The sequence below is a fragment of the Coptis chinensis genome, chromosome 8 (genome assembly GCF_015680905.1).
Source record: "Coptis chinensis isolate HL-2020 chromosome 8, ASM1568090v1, whole genome shotgun sequence".
NCBI lineage: Eukaryota > Viridiplantae > Streptophyta > Magnoliopsida > Ranunculales > Ranunculaceae > Coptis > Coptis chinensis.
The window spans coordinates 36,573,005-36,594,802 of record NC_141463.1 but is presented as its reverse complement, the minus strand read 5'-3'; the positions used below and the strand labels follow the sequence as shown (position 1 = coordinate 36,594,802).

General features: G+C 42.3%; 1 long non-coding RNA gene and 1 pseudogene across 1 annotated transcript; both read right to left on the bottom strand.

Moving 5' to 3' along the window:
- Positions 1–2,332: 2,332 nt before the first annotated feature.
- LOC147481342 (uncharacterized) lies at positions 2,333–3,212 on the bottom strand. The gene is made up of 3 exons (XR_015206456.1): positions 3,144–3,212; positions 2,502–2,590; positions 2,333–2,407 (listed from the first exon to the last, which is right to left on the bottom strand). It is a non-coding gene; the product is annotated as an uncharacterized LOC147481342 (long non-coding RNA).
- Positions 3,213–3,235: 23 nt separating this feature from the next.
- Positions 3,236–20,743, bottom strand: LOC147481341 (agamous-like MADS-box protein AGL65; annotated as a pseudogene).
- Between the last annotated feature and the right edge of the window lie 1,055 nt (positions 20,744–21,798).

Below are 21,798 nucleotides of genomic sequence, written 5' to 3'. Positions count from 1 at the left end.
AACTAACACTCAAAAGATGTGGTCACGTAGTTTGAGTGTACACTTAAACGATGTGATCGCGTAGTTTGAGTGTGCACTCAAACGACGTGGGCATATCGCTTGTGTGTATACTCAAACGACTTGGCCAAGTCGTTTGAGTGTACACTCAAACGACATGACCATGTCGTTTGAGTGTAAACAGAAACGACCCGGAGGGTTCGTTTTGGCGATACCGGTTGAATTGGTTGCTGGGCTTGGGCTTTGATGGCAAACTTGTAATATGGCAAATTTGTAAAATTTCTTGTTTTTTTTAGGGGTTGCCCAATCCAATTTGATGAGTGCCCGATGGAATCACCTTAGTTTTTAACCCTTAGATTTACAAGATCTAATTGTAGCCATTAGATCTTGAAATATAAGACAACCAAACAACCCTAAATATAACTCATTACTTCATCCTCTTTTATCTATGAGCCGCCCCCACTCTCTTTCCACCATTGCTTCTTCTTCTCTCCTCTCACAATTTCTCTTTTCTTTAATTTGATATATAGTTTGCTACTTCCTTTTTATTTTATCTTCTTCTTCTTCTTTAATTTTCTATTTTAATAGTTAATCAAAGAAACATCTATCTCTCCTTTTCTCCATTGATTTTGGTTGGTGTTTTGAATAAAAAAGCATTTAAATGCTATTGAAACCGATTTGATAATGAATTCTAACACTACCTAAGGTTATGAAATCCAATTTCAAAGATCAATAATAAAGATGAAGTTTTTTTTGCTAATATTATTTCTTTAAAACTCAAAAAAATTGGGTTTTTTTTTGCCCGAAATTAAACCCGACCAATCAAAACTGAACAATCGAATCGGTTTTGGTTCAATTACATTTTCACCCAATTCTTTGCGGTTCATTATTTTTGAAAACCGATAGGGTCGGCTCGGTGGTCGGTTTTAGCCCAAATCCGACCCGAACCGACTCACCCGTGCACACCCCTAGTGGTTGTTGTGTTTATGAGGAGTTGGTTGTGGTAAATAAGAAATTGAGGCCCATTTTCAAGTGAAAATCACTTTCAGAACCATCGTTTTTTTTAATCACTCTCAAGGATAATTTTCGGGTGAAATAATCCTGAAAACCAATTTTTGAGTGAAAATAACTCGTAAGGACAAATAGTTTGGATTTGAAATAAATATTTTTCGATTTTACCCTTTCTGTCGTTTTGCTATAAACGATGAGTGTTCATACCTTATTGTTCATACTCAAATAGGTGAACGTATATTATACAATATATTAATGTATGAACAATGATTGTTCATAGCTCATATTGAGGTATAAACAATGATTGCTCATACTCAAATCGGTGTTCTTACTGATCATATATTATGTTGAGGTATGAACATTGATTGTTCAATCATATCCCAAATAGGTATAAACAATCATTCATACCACTACACCATAACAGGCTATTTGCAACGATAAAAAAACGTTGCTAATAATTTTCGTAACGCTTTTTAAGCGTTGCAAATATGGCGTAGGTAAAGTATTGGAAATTTTTGCAACGGTTAATAAGCGTTGCAAATAGAAATTTGCAATGGTTATTAACCGTTGCAAACAGAACTTTCCAACACTTATTGTAACTATTTTGTACACAAATTTAAAACCTTTGCAATGGTTTTTTTAGAACACAAACGCTTTTTAAGCGTTGCAAAGTTGTTAAAAAATATTACCAACGGTTTTTAAGCGTTGCAAAATTGTTAGTTAATTTAAAAAATAATAATTTAAAATTCGTTTGTAACGGTTATAAACCGTTGCTGATGAAAAAAAATTCTCATATTTTGTAGCAAGACCAGCTAAACCTACAATAAATAATTAAACAAGGATGGTTTAGACAAATATATATATAGCTACAAACTCACTCCAGACTGAAGCAAACAAAATTAAGGATAGAAAGCAAACTTCCCAAGAAACAAACCACCCCTGCTTTCAAAATCTTCCCTTCACTCTAGGAAGTCATTGGCATCTTCAAACCCTAAAAGCTCAACGCCTTCGCATTCCCCTTCAACGGCCACGGAAACCTACTATACCCCGCCACGCCCTCGACCCATCGCTCCAGCAGCAACATCTCATTGTGCACTCTCCGACTGGATTATCAATACAATGAATAGCCATTAGAAAATAACAATGCAAAGAAAAATTAAAAATACCGTGACTACCAAGGATGGCACAGTGGAATGGAAAAAGAAATAACAGAAGGCTGAACAACTAAACTCTTGGGATTTGAAGACACTGAACTTTTGGCCGAGTGTAATATGTTTGATAGATACACTACCAACGCCATACAACTAGCTGGAGAAAACCTTACCTTTGGGTTCTTTACGGTCTCGTCCACACTTAGTATTAGGCAAGCTGCCTCTGTTGCCGCATTTATAGCATTTATCTGAGACATTTGCAATCACGACCAATGTCTAAATCCAAGGGATCACAGGTAAAAAGAAACTGAACAAAGCAACATGGGAAAGAACATTGAATACCTTAACAACAGCAGGTTCCCATACAAAGTTGGCAAATGTATCTATGATTCCACCAGTGTTTATATCAACCCCGTAGCGGGCACTCTCACCTAATGACATGACATGTGATTAAAAAATTGGCACTTCAGCCTTTCATAAACAATTTAAACTGCAAACGAACAAAGACATACACAATTGAAACCATAACACAACTGGCAAGTGTCAACCAAGCTAGGATGTTAAAAAGTAAAGAAAATAGTGCAATAGTGCAAAGTCCATTTTAATAAAATCTATTTATCCAAAAAAAAATATGGACACGTGGATACGTATCCGACACGGATTATTTTTGAAATATGGTGTGTCCATGTAAGATAGGATTAAACTATTCAAACAGGTTTTGTTCTTTGAACTGATTGATTTTCCACTTCTCTTACAGAAATAAGTATATCCAACAAGTAGTGGATCAAAAGCTATAGCAATTAATATTTATAATAGAAACTAAAAAAAAAATCTCTAGTAGTAACCGCAAGTACATCATCTCTCTACACAAATGCATAAATTTGTACTAAACAACTACATCAATTGAGTGCAAAACTGAATTTCGATATAACATTACTTATAAATATATGTATCATACTATCAGAGAGAGAGAGCATCATATACCTTCAACATTTGATCATGTGAAATACTGCCCAAGAACTTCCTATCATGAGAATAAGCTGCAAGATATAACACAAGATTAAGCAAGCTTGAATTTAAAGAATAAGCTGCAAGATATAACACAAGATTAAGCAAGCTTGAATTTAAAGAATAAGCTGCAAGATATAACACAAGACTAAGCTAGCTTGAATTTAAAACACACAAATTGGCAGTAAAGGGGGAAGGTACAAATGGCAAAAAAAAAAAAAAAAACAGGGAGGCATGACCATCTGAAGACCTGCAGTGGAAGAATTCACTTCAAAATACAAGCTAATAATAATGAATATATACAAAGTGTGGATAACAACACCTTGATGCAGCCGTTATCGTCTCCTGAGGCAATAGTGGTCTCAGTCAAGTTGACCAAGCAATTTATAGCTGCCCTGCACGACAACAGAGTAGAAGAATGAAATAAAATTCCTCACAAGAATAAAGTAAAAGAAAAAACTTACTTATGGGCATTATCCAAATGAGCAATTGTTAATAAACGGTATAAACCCAAATCATTGGAGTTAAATGCTAATATTAAATGCATCAAAGGAAAGAATTTCATCACACCATACAAAAAAAAGATGACGAAATGGCATTGACATTGTTCATATTCGTACCTGTTGATAGGAGTGGTCATCAAATATGCCATTGGCACAAGGTACAAAACTTGATCCCCAGGTATGATGGTTGGTGTCAAATCCATCCATGGGTGGTTCAAAACTCGTACCAATTTGATAATCCAAAGGAGGCCCCTTACATATTCATCTTCCCATCAAGTTTCATATTCTTATCCAACAAAAAGTTGAGACCGTATGGTGGGTAATGGTACTGGCCACTTAGTTGTAGTCTCAAGCAAACATTCCTGTTTAAGTCGTGCATGGCGCTGCCATCCCGTCCCGATCCATCAATCTCTGCTTTCCTCCCGTTGCCAAAACATCCGAATAGCCGGGAACAGAAGCATCTGTGGAGCACTCCAAGTCTCTAGAAACACGCAACCAAATCCAGTACAATCAAGACACACAACAAATGTTATAGAAACATGAAAAACAATAGAAGGATAAGAATCAAAGAGCTTCACCCTGTACATCTTTACGACATAAATAACAATTAGGAAGTTTATTTCCCAACATAAATTACTTTCTCAAACTTTCATAGAAGCACTTTTGGAACTTCGTAAAGTGATTAGAATAATCAGATTGCCACTCAAAAGTAGATAACTAGAAGATCGGTAACTAAAATCATAAGCAAATATTTTCATATATAATATGACATGGATGAATGAGTACCCCCTATGAAGCCCTCTTAAGGCCATTACCAAAACCAGACATCCACTAACTAGGGCTATTCTCACAAGTCCTTGGTCAGAACTTATGGAGATGGAGCCTACGGTTTAAGAATTCCTAAATATAATAAATTAATTAGAATACGATAGAGAAAGGAGGTTTTGTGTGTGTGTGTGGGGGAGTATCATTTATCACAATCATAAATTGTAACTGGCACGAACTCAATTTACATATGTAATTTAGATAGATTCCCATAGATACCATAGATATACACGCAAAGCAGGTAACAGAACAGTGGTATACTGCTATAGTAGTTTTTCAGTCAGTACAACAAAACAAGTTGCAAAACAATGCCATCCCTAGTCAACTTTACACTTCGAGTTAAATCAGGCCTCAAGTCTTTAGAATACAATGCCATGCTCAGAAACATTGTAAAAAATAAGCCTCATGTATGGAAGTTTAAAGACTAGTATGAGAATTTTCAGATACTTCCAACTGAATTCACTCGCATTAGAAGAAAACCTTAGCACAAATATTTACGTATCCCGCTTACCTCTGATGTAGCAAGCTTTGGTCCTCGGTTAACATCAAGTGTTGACTATCATTATTGGGAAGCCATGAAATAGATTGTGCTTGTTGCTCACCGCCCATTCCCAAGGGCAAATGCATACCATTCTGGAACTACAGGAGTGAAATGATTCATATAAGAGCTCTGTCTACATAAACAAGTGAGAAGGAGGACTAAAACCAGTGTTACCTGAGTAGTGCATTCTAGTGACATTAGTTGCTGCTTTCCAAAGTTTTCCTGCCAATAGAAGTTAAAGTGCTTAACTACTAACTCTTAGGTCCAGTACCTCTCTATGTGAACAGATCCCTCCTATAGTCCCATATGCTTTCTTTGTGCATGATGCATGAGGCCATGGTCATTACTCTAGTGACATTTATTAAATCATGATGCAAAGGAAAGCAACAAGTACAACCTTTGATTATATGTCTCTAAGTAAAATATACAACTCCAAACCTCGACTCTGCTCCCATGCTTTTGGTACATACATGGAAGATGCTCTACTCAGTATTCCTCTACTGAATTTGCTAAACCATGATGCAAAAGGAAGTTACAATGAACACAAAAACCCTTGCCATGAAGAAGGTTGTGTGGTCTTTGTGTTCATGAAACGTAGAGCGCACTGGGCAGGTTAAGAGCTCTTAAAAAATAAGAGCCGAATTGGAAGTGCCGCAATCATCAGCAACTGTCCAAATGTGTGAATGGAGGACGAGTTCTTGCTTGGAAGAATTAATTGGAACATAATGTTTTTCCATGTCAGATAATTTGACCACTAAAAAATGATATAGTGATACAAGATAGGTGAGATAGACTCACCAAAGAGAGACCACGGAGACACAAACCCGAAGAGGGGGAAAAACCAACAACATCCTATCTAAAAATTTTCTAGACAATCTGATATTGGTGGAACAAGGCCTAGAGAATGATGCAAATGATGCCACATAATGTTATTGGAGTAGAGAAACAAGTCAAACAATGGGAATACCTTGTGGGAGTGGATACGATTAAGTGATTCTTTAAGAGAATCTTCCATTGCCCTTAAATGTTCAATATTGTTGATCTTCTCAGGATCGGTCTAACAGCTGCAAGATGATACAACTATATGAGTTTCACACTTTTTAGCAAGTATACATGCATGTCAAGATGTACAAGTATAGATCTAATTTACTTCCAAAGGCCCAAAATGCAACAAGAGAGAACAAAGAATACCAGTTTTTTTTCTTTTTTAATTTGGATGAAAGATATCTAGGCAACATAAAAGATGTGTCTACCAAAAATAGTAATGGAAGCTGCAGACTAAGGTAAAATAAGAATACAATGGCACATGCATTAGTAACTATAGTTCTTCCAATCATAGAAATAATTCTCCAAAGATCCTTAGGTGAAACCGTGTCTCAGATAAGTAATCTATTTACAGCAACTCAGATCAATCTAAGCAACATAAGTTGGTTGCATCTTAAGCAAAAGTTCTCATTCAAGTTGTTCCGCAATCAGGAACCTCAAAAAAAGATCCATGTAAAAATCATTTATAAATAATAATAATAATAATAATCATAAAAGTAATAATAATGATAATAATGGGGGGAAATGGATGCCTCACAAGCCCCCTTGCTGACACCTTGCATGGGACTTCGGCACCATATGTGCTCACATTGGTGTTGAAAGGTAATGACTACTTTAAACTTTAAATTGAGCAACAACATCAATAGATTGTGTATTCATTTGATATATGCTTCATCAAAATATAGTCCTTACTTTTTTGATGTACAAAATTTTCTAATTTAGTTTTTACTTTCATAACTCCTGCCATGCAGTGCTCATGACATTAACCACTCATGCTTAACCCTTAGGCCTCTGAAAATGCTTCGTTAAAAACGCAACAAAAAAGTGCTAATGTGTTCTACTACTCCAAATCAACAGAGTAAATAGAGAGCCTCTATCTTAGCTAGAGAATGTTTTCTAAGCTCAATTACATTTTAAGTTGACCAAAGAAGGTGTAGCGTGTAGACTGTAGACTGAAGACAGAAGTTTATCAAAATAAAAAGTCTTGACTACAAAATATAGGTTCATGATGTGTGAATATCTCCTTCAGTAGAAGATACAAAGGGCTAAAACACTTACTGATACAGAATTAATAGAAATACAGTGTCACGAGATCATATACAAGAGCTGGAAAATATTTTTATCCGAAGTCTTACCTCAGTCTTTTATGCATTTTTGACAATTGAGCTTCGAGTAGCCTTAATTGATTCGTCAGATCCTTGCCCAAAGCAGTTCAACCAATTACATCAAAATCCTGACACCTTGACAGTCTTGTCAGTTTGAAAAATAAAGAGGAAAAAAAAATCAAGCTCAGTTCGGTGAGGCGTACCTCAACAGTTTGAGTACTGCAAAAAAGCAAAACGGTAATATCAGATTTCGTAGTCAGGTACAAAACTAAATAGAAATTACAGAATAAGGTCTAAACTAGGGGTGCCAACGGGTCGTTTTTGGGTCAGGTCTTAGCGGTTTCGGTTTGGGTTTTACTATTTGCGGTTTTATCGGTTTCGGTTCTCAACGGTTTTAGTATGAGAATTATAGAACCCAACAACCATAAAAACCCATGGGTTTTTATCTGTTTCGGTTCTAATTCGGGTCTTTATTATTTATTATGATTATTAAACAATTTCAATCATTTAAATACTAAAACTTGTATTGTTTTATTTTTTTATTTTTTTATTTTTTTTATTTTTCTACACAATAATATTTTATATATAATTAGTGATGTATCAACAATCATATTTACATCAATTTATGAATATGTATCAATCATACACGTTAAAACATTTACTATTCATGTGATAATTTAAACCTTTGATATAGAAATTAAAATAATCAAATATCTAACCTTATCATTTTGATTTTTTTTTTACGTACATACACATATATTTGTTTCCTTGTATTAACTCGATCGTGTACAAGTGCAATCACATATATTTGTTACATTGATATATTTTACGTGCATACACATATATTTGTACACGTATATTAACTCGCATTTTAAATCGAACATGCGAGTACATGCATCTTACAATTACATCTCATCACTAATTTTTAACATAAACACTATATATTAGTTTATAATAAGTGCGTGTACCACAATATATCAAACATGTGTATCCTATTTAAATATACACGTGCATAAGTTAATAAATATAAAATGTATTAGTTAATTCATAATATACACGTTGATATTATTATTAATAATCTATGATACACTTGTTTAACGTATAATTATAAAATATACATTTAACAACACACATTCACTATTATGCTATATATATTTAATAGACTTTTACACGTAAACAATATATTTTATATTATGATGTATGAGTTTGATTATCTTAAATGTAATATAATATTAAATTTTATATATCGAAATCATAATAATCGGTTTCGGTTTCGGTTCGGGTACCCATGGGTTTTTTACTATTCAGTTCAACAGTTTCGGTTCTTTATCGATTCGGTTTTTAATGACCCATTTTAAATGGGTCTAACTTTTTAAGACCCAGAACCGGAATATTCGGTTTCGGGTAATCGGGTACCGGCCCATACTCTAAACTAAAAAGAAAAATGTAAGACCAAGAAATATGTACCTTGTACCCAAGAAATCCTGAATATTTACATTGTGGTCCAACTTCTTAAATGTTTTCTTTAGCGCCTATACTCTCAAAAGAAACAGAAAAATGTAGCTTAAACATATAACACTGATGGTCCAGAAAAGAGAACAGACCAAAACAATTGACTTACTTTGATAAAACCAAAGTGAGAAGAAGAGTAAAGAATGCAATTTAGGGAAGAAAAGAAAGAAAATTAAATAATACCGGTACCGCCATTGATAAAACGAACAACTCTACAAGATTCTTCATGTGCATGTATTTCATAACTATTACGGCGGTGATGAATTAGTTTTGAGGAGTGCGAAAATTAGTTGGATCGAGATGATAATTTTAGGGTTCTTGAAATGCGGCGGTGAGAGAGAGAGAGGAGAGAAAGAAAGTTATTTCAATTTTTTTCGTTTCCTTCTTTTGCGAAATTTTCAAGTTTTTAATTTATAACACTTCTCGTCTTCTCCAACGCTTTTTACGCGTTAGCAATTAATTCCGGAAATTCACCCAAATAAAACAACGCTTTACAATATTGTCAACGTTTATTTAACGTTGGAAACTTACTAACGGTAAATAACCGTTGCAAATCAAAAAAAGTGCATGTTGCAAATATCCTATTATGGTGTAGTGTACTCCAATATGTATTCTTACTGATTATACATTATGTTGAGGTATGAATAGTGATTGTTCATACCCCAAATAGGTATGCACAATGATTGTACTCCAATATGTGTTCTTACTAATCATACATTATGTTGAGGTATGAACATTGATTGTTCATACCAGGTATAAACAATGATTGTTCACAGCTCATATTGAGATATGAATAGTGATTGTTTTTGGGGTATGAATAATCATACTCCAATATGTATTTTTACTGATCATACATTATGTTGAGGTATGAACAATAATGATTGTTCATACATACTCCAAATAGGTATGAACAATGAGTATTCATAGCTCATGTTAAGATAGGATTAAATGCATAGATGGATAACAAACTATACACGAAATCAAACATTAGTGTATAAACTTTTTTTTGAGCAAATTTGGGTGACGAAGTGTACCACGTTTTGCAACGTTGGGTTTGATCTGTTTCACCTCCGTCCAATTTTTTCATACGTGTCAGATTGCCACTAGATTGCCACATAGGAAAATAAGTGACACATAATTAGAGAAAAAGAAAAAAAAAAACTTGACACGTGTGAAAAAAAATAGACGGAAATGAAACAGAAGCCAACGTTACAAAACGTGGTACACTTTGTTACCCAAATTTGCTAAAAAATAAATTTATACACCAATATTTGATTTTGTGTATAGTTCGTTACCCATCTATGCATTTTCTTCGTTAAGATATGATCGAACAACCCAAATATGTATGAACAATGATCGTTCATACTCTAATAGGTGTTCTTACTTAACGTATGAACAGTAATTGTTCATACTCCAAATAAGTATGAACCCCCATATGAAAAGGTATGAACTAACAATGATTGTTTATATAGCTTATGTTGAGGTATGAACAATGATTCTTCAACTATATACACTAGGTTGTTTTTGTTGGACCGGGCCATTTATTATTTTGCGTCAGCGGTACCCCCCATCTGTCCTAGAGAGTCACTCTCTGTGTGGTAAAACGGTATCTTAGGTGGTGATATGTGTCTCTGTGGTCCTGGGGAGAGAGTGGCCAAGTGTTGCTTTGGTGGTGGTAAACTGGTCACTGGTGGAAGTCACTTTGTGGAGGGCTTTTATAAACATTTTTTCGTAAATGCTCTCGACCTCTTCCGAGTGAGACTTGCTGTGTTTTAAGTGACCCAAATTGCATAAGAATATTGCCATTGTAATTTGTAAGCAAGCAGGAGCTAAGCCGAATTGTTTCGTAGGCATGACGCCATTCACCGGCCAGGCAATTAGTGCGCTTAAGAGAAGATCTTCAGGGCGTGTGTTAGGTATAATGCTTTGATCTCAAGTTTAAGTGTGTCAGTACGCCCAACATCTTTGATCCCAAGTAAATAAATAGCAAATTTTGAAAATATTTGCCCACTCAAACCCAAACCACTTTGGCCTGAGGCCACAGCCCCATTAGAAGGCTATTGGCCCTAATCTCAATGTTCTTTGCGTCCAGTTACAAACCCTTTTTTTTTGTTGGTAAAGGTCCAGGTACAAACTTGATAATCAACAATGACCAAACTGCAAAGTACTCAACGACTCCATTCACCCAAATGATCAAATCTGTGTCTTTGGCAGGACAACAAATAGCCTAATAACAAAATCCATAAACTGGCTGTTTGGACCTTATTGTTGCATACTGTAGGGGAGCAATATCCCCACTAAGGAACATTGCAGACGAAGCACAAGCGACCTCAACGCATCGACCTCCAAGACCGATCTGCGAGCGACTCCTTACAAGTAGGTGGTGTAGGGACATTGCAGACGAAGCACAAGCGACCTCAACGCATCGACCTCCAAGACCGATCTGCGAGCGACTCCTTACAAGTAGGTGGTACGAACAAAGATACCTCAGTACGAACACTTTGCCAGAGACAGAACGCGCCCCACCAGATGTAATCATTGCCAAAATCTTATTTGTATTTCCCACCACCGGAAATAGGGACTACCGCTACCAACTCCCAATCGAGCACGACTTACACCAAAACCACTCCAAAGACTCATTCACGATCTCTACCCTACATTTGTACACAAAGGGTACACGTGTCCAAGGATCTCCACTCCCGTAATCCTATAAATACCACCCCATCGAACTACGCCGGACCTGATTCTTTCTCCCCCCTTAAAAAGGAAAATCGAGAAGATATGTGAGGCGCTTCATAGCGACCTCGGTCATATCCAAAATCCAAACCCTTCCCGCTCATCCTTATTGTAATTGGAGAAGATCAAAACGCCCTTTACATTGGCGCCCTCTGCGGGTTTCAATTATCGGAGAGCCACTTTAGATCGGGTTCATCCATCTCTAACTCTCCACCCCACGAAGCATGGTTTAGCATAGAAGATCAAGTTCAGAACCTTGCCCACCAGATAGGAATAACGAATGAGAGCATTTCCTTGCTCAGGGAGGAAAATGCTACTTTACGTGCTCAGGTGGATAGTTATCAGCAACAACAAGTCGGCAACGGAGCCGAGCACAGCATCAATGACGTTAATCAGCAGATTAATGAGTTATCCCAAAGGATTGGCCAGACCGCTGCGAAGAAGGATTCGACACAGATTGTGCACAAGATGCTTAAGACGTATCGTGCATCTCCGTTCACCGCAGAGGTCCTCAGTAAATCTTCTCCACACGACTTTATCCAGCCACGCTTTCCCATGTATGACGGCAGCACATGCCCTGGTCAGCATGTGGCTCGCTATATTCAGAGTTTGGCACTTTACAGCTCACCCGAGTTTGATTATCTCCACTGTAGATTATTTCCAGCCAGCCTCAAAGATGGCGCTCTCGATTGGTTCTTTTCACTGGAGTCTGATTCTATAAACACCTTCGAACAGCTTACTGATTTGTTCGCCAGCCAGTACGTCCACAACAGGCGGAAGAAGGCAGATCTTGATTCTCTGTTTCAATTATCGTTCAAGGAGGACGAGACTATTCGTGAATTCCTAGGACGGTTCAAGGCCGAACTGCTGTGCATGGAAAGTGGCTTGAAAGAATCTTTCGCCACACTGGCCTTTTCCAATGCTTGCCGAGTGCGAAACACCGACCTCGCTAGGTCGTTGATGAAGGAACGCCCAGAGACACTGTCCGAGCTCTACGCTCGCGTGGACAAGTACATCAAGCTGCAGGAAACTTTAAAACTCCATGGTTTACAAGAGAACCACGAGGTCGCTGAAGTCTCAGATCGTTCCCCCCGGGGCAAGAAGCGCTGCCAGTCGCTTTTCCCCAAAGAGCGTCTACGATCGATAACAGCCGAGAATTCACTGTCCTGACACGTTCCCCCAGTCACATACTGGATAAGATTAAGCGCGCCTCATTTTTCCGGCCAATCATCAGGCAGCCCGCAGATCGACCTGGCAAGCCTTTTTGTGCATTTCATAAAGCAAAGTGCCATGAAACTGATGCATCTTTGCCGGGGCTCGCTATTTATCTCCAAGACCTGGTGGAAGCTGGTTATATAAAGCATTACACTAGCATTCCTGATGGCGACCTGCGTCACAAGTTAATGGCTCGTCGTGTACGTAGTCGGTCTCCACCTCACCGTCACCGCCAAGGGGTACAGGCTCGTCCTCACAGTAGAGGACGCCTCGCGGATCGTTTCGCCACGAGAAGGCAACACTCGTCCGATCGCGACAATGCTCGCACTATTCATGTGATTACCTTTCCGGACGATTCGCGGACCTCTTCCCGAGAGAAAAGACGTCGGGTTGGCGCTCTTCAGGAAGTCTATCATTTTACTTCACAGGCAGCTCACGCCCCGCGTGGTTCAGGTCGCAGCCAAGCAGCGATATCATTTTCACAGGGCCGACTTAAGCAAAGTCCGCCTTCCTCATAATGACGATTGGTCGCTCATGTCAAAATCAGCGACCGGATCAAAGCGGCCCCGATCGACCCTCGCAGTTCGTGACATTTTATTTTACCACACCATGCAAGAGATGAACCTCCCCCAGTCCGTTTCGTCGATCTAATCGCCCCTTTTTACGGGTTCAATGGCTCCAGAGTCGACCCCCCATTGGTGACATTATCTTACCAAGACGTGGGATCTCGAGAGGATAAGATTACCTGTAATACTCGGTTCTCGCGTTCTCGACGACAAAGTCGCCATACAATGCCATCCCTCGGACGTCGCTGGATTCATCGATGCGAGCCGCATCGTCCCACTTTTTACATCAAGTTCTCCGCTTCCCGTGACCTCGAGGCATGATGGAGCTTAGAAGCAATCAACTTGAAGCGCACCATTGCAACCAGTCCAATCAACGATCGCGACCGCCGTGAATTGCTTCCCACCATACAGATCCCTCCAGCCTACACAATGGCACGCGGACTTAGTCGCAGGTTCAACCCCGAATCGCCAAGCGTAACGCCGGGGCTCTTACAAGCGAAGTTCTCTCCAATGCCGATACCGCGACTCGCTCCCGAAGTCCTCAATGCACCGGGCGAAGACCTCTAGCTTTGACCCAACGACAAAATGGCCGTTAGTTAAAGTTTCGTAGAGATCGTTTCAGCCCATGTCGGGTCGCCACCAATAGCCAATAGCAGCCCGCATCTCATCAATGTGTTTGCAGCCAGTCCCACTCCCCGTTAAGGCTACCCCCCGTCAGCGTTTAACGAACAGTCGCCCACCATCGGCCCCGTCGATCGTCCACCACCAGCCAGCCCTTCTTCTCCGAAGTGAGTCGCCAAGTAGTGCTTCGCCACCGGTTGTAAAACCCCAAAGGGCGAAAAAGAAAAGTGAATCTTGGCACGTAAGACGACCCGGTTTTGTATATGTAGGGGCTAACCTCGACCCCACACTCAGATCCCAACTTGTAAATTTCTTATCAATGAATAAAGATGTTTTTGCTTGGTCGTATATCGATGTGCCCGGAATCGATCCTAACCTCGCTTGCCACAAATTAAACGTGAACCCCAATGCTAGACCAACCGACAAACGAACCTCGTCGACTATCCCTGCGCTTTCAAAAAGCCATCAATGACGAGGTCGAAAAACTCAAGCAAGTCGGTTTCATCAGAAAGGTAGACTACCCCGAGTGGATTGCCAATATTGTCGCCGTCCCCAAAAAGAATGGCACAGCCGCTTAAACATCGTCGATTTCACAAATGTCAATCGCCACGCCTAAAAGATAGCTTTCCTTTGCCTCGCATTGACCAACCGGGTCGACCAAACCTCGTGGGTCATGAACTCCTCTCCTTTATGGATGCGCATATGGGTACAACCAAATCCCACTCGCCGAGGAAGATCAAGAGAAGACTTCGCTCATTACGGAGCAAGGGATCTATTGTTACAACGCCCCTCCCGCTCGGTTCGAAGAACGCCGAGCGATACCAACGCCCGGTCACGGATATGTTCCAAGACATGTTAGGCGACACCATGGAGGTCTACATTGACGACATGGTGGTCAAAAGCAAAAAGCGGGTGATCACCTCACCCACCTAGAACAAGCGTTCTCCGACTACGCCAGACGGGCATGAAGTTGAACCCAGAAAAATGCCTCTTTGGGCGCCCTCCCAAGTTTTAGGGTATGTCGGTGTCGCAGGATCGAGGCAAATCGACCAGATCCGGAAGTTTTAGATATGCCCGATCCACGACAAAAAACAAATACTACGAAATTGTTCGGAATGGTCGCGGCGCCAACCGTTCATATCAAGGGGCCTCGATAAGTGTAGACCGTTCTGCAGCAGCCTCAAAAAGGCGAGCCGTTTTCATGGAGCGATCAATGTCATCATGCATTCGCTACTCTCAAAGAGTATCTCACCACGCCTCCCGTCTTAGCCAAACCAATATATGGAGAGACACATCAGTTTTATCTAGCGTCAGCTCGATTTTCGCCATCAGCACCGGCTCTTTTAAAGAGGAGAACAATTCAGAGAAGCCGATCTACTTCACGAGTAAGACACTCACGCCAGCCGAAAAGAATTATTCCTTCCTGGAACGAGCCGTACTTGCTTTGTTGTATTCCGCACGGAAGTTCAGGCCGTACTTTCAAGCACATCAAATCAAAGTTCTTACCGACCTTCCATTGAAGAAAGTCCTTCACAAAGAAAACAAGACTACCCGAATGGCAGTTTGGGCCGAAGAACTCGGAGAACACCACATAGAGTTCGTCCCCCGCACTTCTCAGAAAGGTCAGGTCGTCGCCGATTTCCTAGCAGATTTCCCAGTCGAGGACCCCAACTGGGAACAAGAAACCGAGCTCCCGCATAACAAAAACGGAGTCAAATCGCCTTTGGGTCTCTTTTTGTGGATGGTTCGAGTAATCTCGGTGGAAGCGGCATCGAGTCGCCTTAGTTTCCGACGGAAATATGATTGAAAAGTCAGTCCGCATTGATTTTGCAACTTCCAACAATGAAGCCGAGTAGTAATGGCTAATTAATTAGGGGACTAAGGATGGCGCCGCAGCTTCGGTGTCGAAGAGCTCCAAGTCTTTAGTGACTCGAACCGGTCGCTCGCCAGTTGCAAAAGAGTACACTACCCACGGCGGTAACCTTTCCAAGTATCTTCGTGTCGCTCATCGCTTATTGCCTTCTTTTAAGCGGTACACATACATCATTTCTTGCGCGTGAGGAGAACCGCCACGCAGATAGTTTAGCTTATTTGGCTACCTGCACTCGAAATGCGTTCCCGACAAGTTCTCATAGAAGTCGCCGACCGACCGCATACCAAGTCGACCACACCTTGATGATAAGCGATATTTCCCTTTTTCTCCGCCGTCGGTTGAGCCAAACATGGATGCAGCCCATCATCGATTATATCCAAGACGGCACGCCCTCGAGGAGCATACCAAGGCCGCAGTCTCTTATCAAGCTCGGCGTTATTGTTTAGTCCAAAACAAGCTATTCAGAAATCCGTGGTGGCCCACACTTTACGATGCATTACCCCGCAATCGGGTCAATTGATTTTTGCGAAAATCCACGGCGAATGTGGGAAATCACGCCGGGCGGCCGCCATTAGCTCACAAGGCCATCTCTCAAGGATATTTCGCCCCGGATGCGGATCGATGCTAAAGCATACGCCCTCAAATGTCTCAAATGCCAAACGCTCGCCACAATATCATCCAACCTGCCGCTAACCGACAAGATAGCGAGCCCGTAATATTTTCATGTGGGGCATGGACATCATGGGACCATTCATCCCACGTAAGAGTACGGCTTCCGCTTTGTCCTAGCCGCAACCGACTACTTCACCAAAGTGGGTCGAGGCCATTCCTCTCGCGACACGCCAAAGAGTCCCATGTCCAAACTTCATCCGACTCACATTATCACCAGATTTGGTTTACCACATACATTAGTAATGGACAATGGGCCTCAATTCAAAGGCCGAATCAGCTTAAAGAGTTCCTAGCCAAGTGGAAGATCATTCATGCGTTCTACTCCGCCAAGATGCGCTCGAGTAAAGTAACGCCAAAGCCGTATAACAAAGCAATCTTGGAAAATTTGAAGAAAAAGATTGAAAAGAATAAGAGCCAATGGCCAAACCAGTTGAAAACATTCTATGGGCTCACCGCACTACGTACCGCTTCCAAGATCGGGCGAAGTCGCCATTCTCCTTATGTTATGGAACGAAGTCGTAATTCCCACCGAAATGACCGTCACTACAACTCGATCGAACTTGTTGAAGTCGGGGCATAACGACTCCGGTTATCACGAGGACGCGCCGACTGTTGAAGAAAAGCGAGACTTAGCTGCCGTCGAGTCGCGATCTTACCAAAGAAACTCAAGAACTCCTACAATAAGCGAAGTTCATCCTAGGTCTTTTTCAACCCGAGACCTAGTGCTCAAAAAAAGACGCAGGACGATTCCAAGTTAGCACCCACATGGGAAGGCCCCTACATCGTGGAACGCCGTCGGGCAATGGAGCATACCGGATAAGAACCCAAGAGGGGAAGATGTTGCCTCGACCTTGGAATACTTATCTACCGAAAAAATTTTACCAATAAATTTCATCCATGTTGTACATGTTTTGGTTCACATTAATGTTAAATAAGTTTCCCCGTGTTATTTAATACAAGTTACTATCTTTATTTGTATTGGCAAGTCAACCAGTTTACAAAGCATAGACGCCAACACGCGTTTTTGCTTGGCTCGCTTGGCTCACGACCCGGCAAGATACTCTCGCTTAACGAACGCTTCGCTCCTCAAAGCACCGCTCTCGGAGCTCACGGCTACATAGCCTCTCCAATTCTTGTTACGCCGAGGACCTATATTTCTAGGATCGACTACACGAGAACGCCTCTCCCACAGCACATACTCCGGAGCTCAATGGCTACATAGCCTCTCCAATTCTTGTTACGCCGAGGACCTACATTTCTAGGATCGACTACACGAGAACGCTCTCAAGACATACTACATAGCCTCTCAATTCTTGTTACGCCGAGGACCTATATTTCTAGGATCGACTACACGAGAACGCTCTCCGCCGAAGCAATAACAAAATCTCGGAGCTCAATGGCTACATAGCCTCTCCAATTCTTGTTACGCCGAGGACCTATATTTCTAGGATCGACTACACGAACGCCTCCCGCGAAAGCACACAACTCTCGAGCTCACGGGCTACATAGCCTCTCCAATTCTTGTTACGCCGAGGACCTATATTTCTAGGATCGACTACACGAGAAACGCCTCAAATGAAAGCGCGCATGTTCTCGGGGAGCTTACAGGCTACTTAGCCTCTCCAATTCTTGTAACGTCCAGGACCTATCTTTCTAGGGTCGACTAAAACGAGAACGCTCTCCACAAGCAGACACTCAGCTATCGCAAGCTACATGCATCATACACAGAAAACATAACATGCATGCGAAACACAACCAATAACAATATTCGATCAAGCATTGCAATAGATATGCCCACCGATCTGCTGGGATTACCCAGAAAATCCAGATCGGCGTCTCATACAAAATAAACAAAGTATAGAACTGCCGCTTTCGCGGAAACCAGTCCTCCAAACAAAAAGGCGAACTGCTCAGGCAAGCCTGAAAACACAGCTCTATTGTTTGCTCTCGTATAAGAGAGAGAAATGTAGACTACACTCACAACTTAAGACTAACAGAGTCAGATGACGATCACCTTATCAATTCTCAGTAATGACATGCTTGTCTCCCGGTCAAGCGCTTAGTCGGCAGATGCCGAAATGACCTCAAAGATCACACGATTTCGTGCTTTTCTTCCTCGCCAAAGAATCGCTTTCCTCTCGGTCATACTTTTCGTCCAGAGCGCATAGGCGATATAGGCTTCAAGATATATGCCTTCTTCGCTTTTTCCACCTTCCGACATTTCTTCGCATAAGCAAATACAACCGCCAATTCCCCTTCCAAATCGGTCCATATCCGGCCACCAAGATAAATAAGTTTCGCCAGCTTACGTTACGGTACTTGGTGGACATCACTTCTAGTTTCTTCTTGTCCACCCCCACGCAGCTCGCGATCAACCCCGCAAATTCCACGCGGGTTACCACTAGTCTCGAAACGCCGCACAAAGATCTTTCAAATTTTATCATACCCTCGCAAGAAACCGCATGAACACGCTTAGAACACCGGACTCCACCGAAGTCGGTATAACAAAATTTTAAGCTATCGAAACTCACCAAACAAGCGCCATGTCCATCGCCCCCAGTAGGGTCCCCATGTCCTCGCCCTCAACCTCTCGCTTTATCACCATCTAGCATAATCCCTTCGTAACGCTTAGTCGCTATGGGAGCCGAAAGTGGAAGCTACAACCGAAGCGCTTTCACCATCCGCTTCTTCCCGCCTTCCCCAGGTAGTAGAATTCGCCCCCACATCCTTACATGGCGGGGCCGAACTCACCAGAATCGGGCGCGACTTTGCCCAACTCGTTGCTTTAAGCGAACGACAAGATTTTCGCCCACTGGCCGGGCGACTAATATAATGCCGCCAGCCAGGGCGACTATTATCTCCTCGGTCGCTTTTATGACCCTTCGCTTTCCATCCGCAACCTTTCTCCCCCGATCGCCATGAACATGAGGCTCAAACTCCATTTCCTCCATTGATAGTGGGGACGCTTCTCTCACAAACGCATCGACATCTAGCCATCCTAACCTAGCAAAGAAAGTTACGGCGGCTTTAAAGCTTACTCTAGGTATTTCTCAAACGGAATAACATGTACAAAGAAGAAACCACGCACGTGAAGAAGCAAGAAGAAGAGAGCACGGCGACGGTGGTAGAGCCGGAAGAAGACAGGAGCAAATAAGCAGACTAACGATGGCCAAATACCTTGATGGTATGCGAGGAACCGCTTATATTCCTTAGGAAACGTCTTTTTTCCTAGGCCTCATAATTGCCTTGAGACGCCAAACGCCATCCGCCGCCATCATTATGTCCCCCCGAACCCTCGCCTCCCTACACGCGTCACGCGACGCGAAGAAACACTTCGGTTTGCGCGATCAATACATCGCAATTCGAACAACGCCTCGAGGTATAACCCAACAGCGGGGACGCCATCCAAGCTTACCGGTCACCATCAAGCCTAAGTGGTCACCGCGAACGCATCTACCACGCTTACGTTATGCGCGCAGCCTAATCACAATCAGCTATGATCAAGCAAACGAGTCAAGCACACAAAGCAAAACAAATAGCCAAAGACCGCGATGAAAACAAGGGACGACTGGTTTACCGTTTTCTCATATGGTCGTTGTTTAGCCGAAGTCACTTTGACTACTCGTGAAATCCAACCCGCTACACAAATAGTAACATCACATGGTTACCCGAATTAGCACGCGGGGTACCAAATTGCTTGCAAAGAGCATAGTATAACAACACAAGAAAAGCGAACCGCCTAGGTTACCCCTGTGAAACCAGTTCTATTGTATCACAAAGATATAAGCGGCAAGAAACAAAAATAAATTCACAAATCGCCTCCATGGGCACCACGGTCGAATAGCCAGCTCAAACGCTTCATCAACCTCGGCCAGCCTTCCCTTCCACTTCGATCGATATCCCGTCCAGTTCTAAACTCATCAACAGATCAAAAGCAATAGTTCCAAAATTTCGACACCACGGTTTCTGGTATGATCAAGGAGGACCCAATCGCCCCACCGACGCCTCCCTCGCACTGCTCCATCGTAGTGCGGACGCGTCGCGGCGTCGTGTTCCTCCTTCAAAGCTTTGTAATCTATTTCCAGATCTCCGTGAGTCGCGAGATCCAGATCGTCAGACGCGCCTTAGTAGCGTCCCGAAAGCACTTTCTTACGATGGAGGGCATAATCGCTCACCTCCCCCATTTCCACGATTCGCGGCACGAACGTTACCTTCCGCTCCTTCTAACTTCTGCTTCAGATCTTCAGCTTCGGTGTCTTTCAGCATCTTCGACAGAGTCAGAGCTTCATGTGCCTTCCGCAGACCCTCGAGCTCATCACGCTCCATCTTGGCCGCGTCCTGCACGTTTTTCAGCTCTTCCATTAACTTCAAAGACAGACTCCTATCCGTTTTAAATCAAGCGCAATCTCTTTCAACTTTTGGAAGCCGCTGACAAGCTACAACAATGCACACATGCAAACAGATCAAAGCAATGAACATAGGTTAACATGCTATACTAACGGACGATAATTCTAATGCATCGGACATTGCGCGATTTCCATCCGACGTATGGTATCCGCCATCCCCTTCTCATCATCCAATTCCTTGGGTTCCCATCCAGTATGATCTGTTCCAAAACAAAGCCGCTACCTTTACTCGACTAAGGCGCGCAGTCGGTGCGCTTTTGATTAGCCACCCTCCGTGGTTCGGTCCGGTACACAAATTGGGCCTCCAAATTCATCGCCACCCACGGCCGCTTTTCCACTCGCTTTACGGGAGAGCCTTCGCTTTCACTAGTGGATCGGGTTCCCGCCCTTGTCGAGGCGGACTAGATCCCGCGACCGGGTGGCTAAGTCCATGACTCCTTTCGACGCTCCGATTCCGGCGCCACCGCTAGCACCACCTCCTCCACTCGAGCCCTCCCCTGGGCATGTCGCACCACTTTAGCCATTCGAGCTCCCCTCGCTCACCACTTCAGCTCTCCTCTTCTCCTACCTACCCTCGAGGAGCAAATAAAGCTTACTGAGCCTCCAACTCCACAGAGAGCATCAATGGTCATCCTCCGGATAAAAGCTCGAGCTACCAGCCCCGCAGCCTCCACAACAGACGCCGCCGAGACGCCAGCGCCGGTCTCGGGTCCTCCCGTGTTATCGATCACTTGTACGCTTCTCCATCACCCTTCGCCGTTCGACTTAGAGCTCGCTCCTTTTGCACCTTTCTCTTCTCCCTGATCGCAGCACCTCCTTTTTCCTCAAAGAAATGAGCAAACTCGAAGTTTAGCTCGCTTTTGTTCCCCGAACTCTCAACCGTGGCGAACCTTTCTATCTCCCTACGATCGCTTCGAGTCCGCACAGAACATCCGCAAAACAAAACAAAGAGATGAACCAGCTTAGCGAGCAAAGAGCTCACCCACTAAAACAACAAGAGGAAGACAAGCC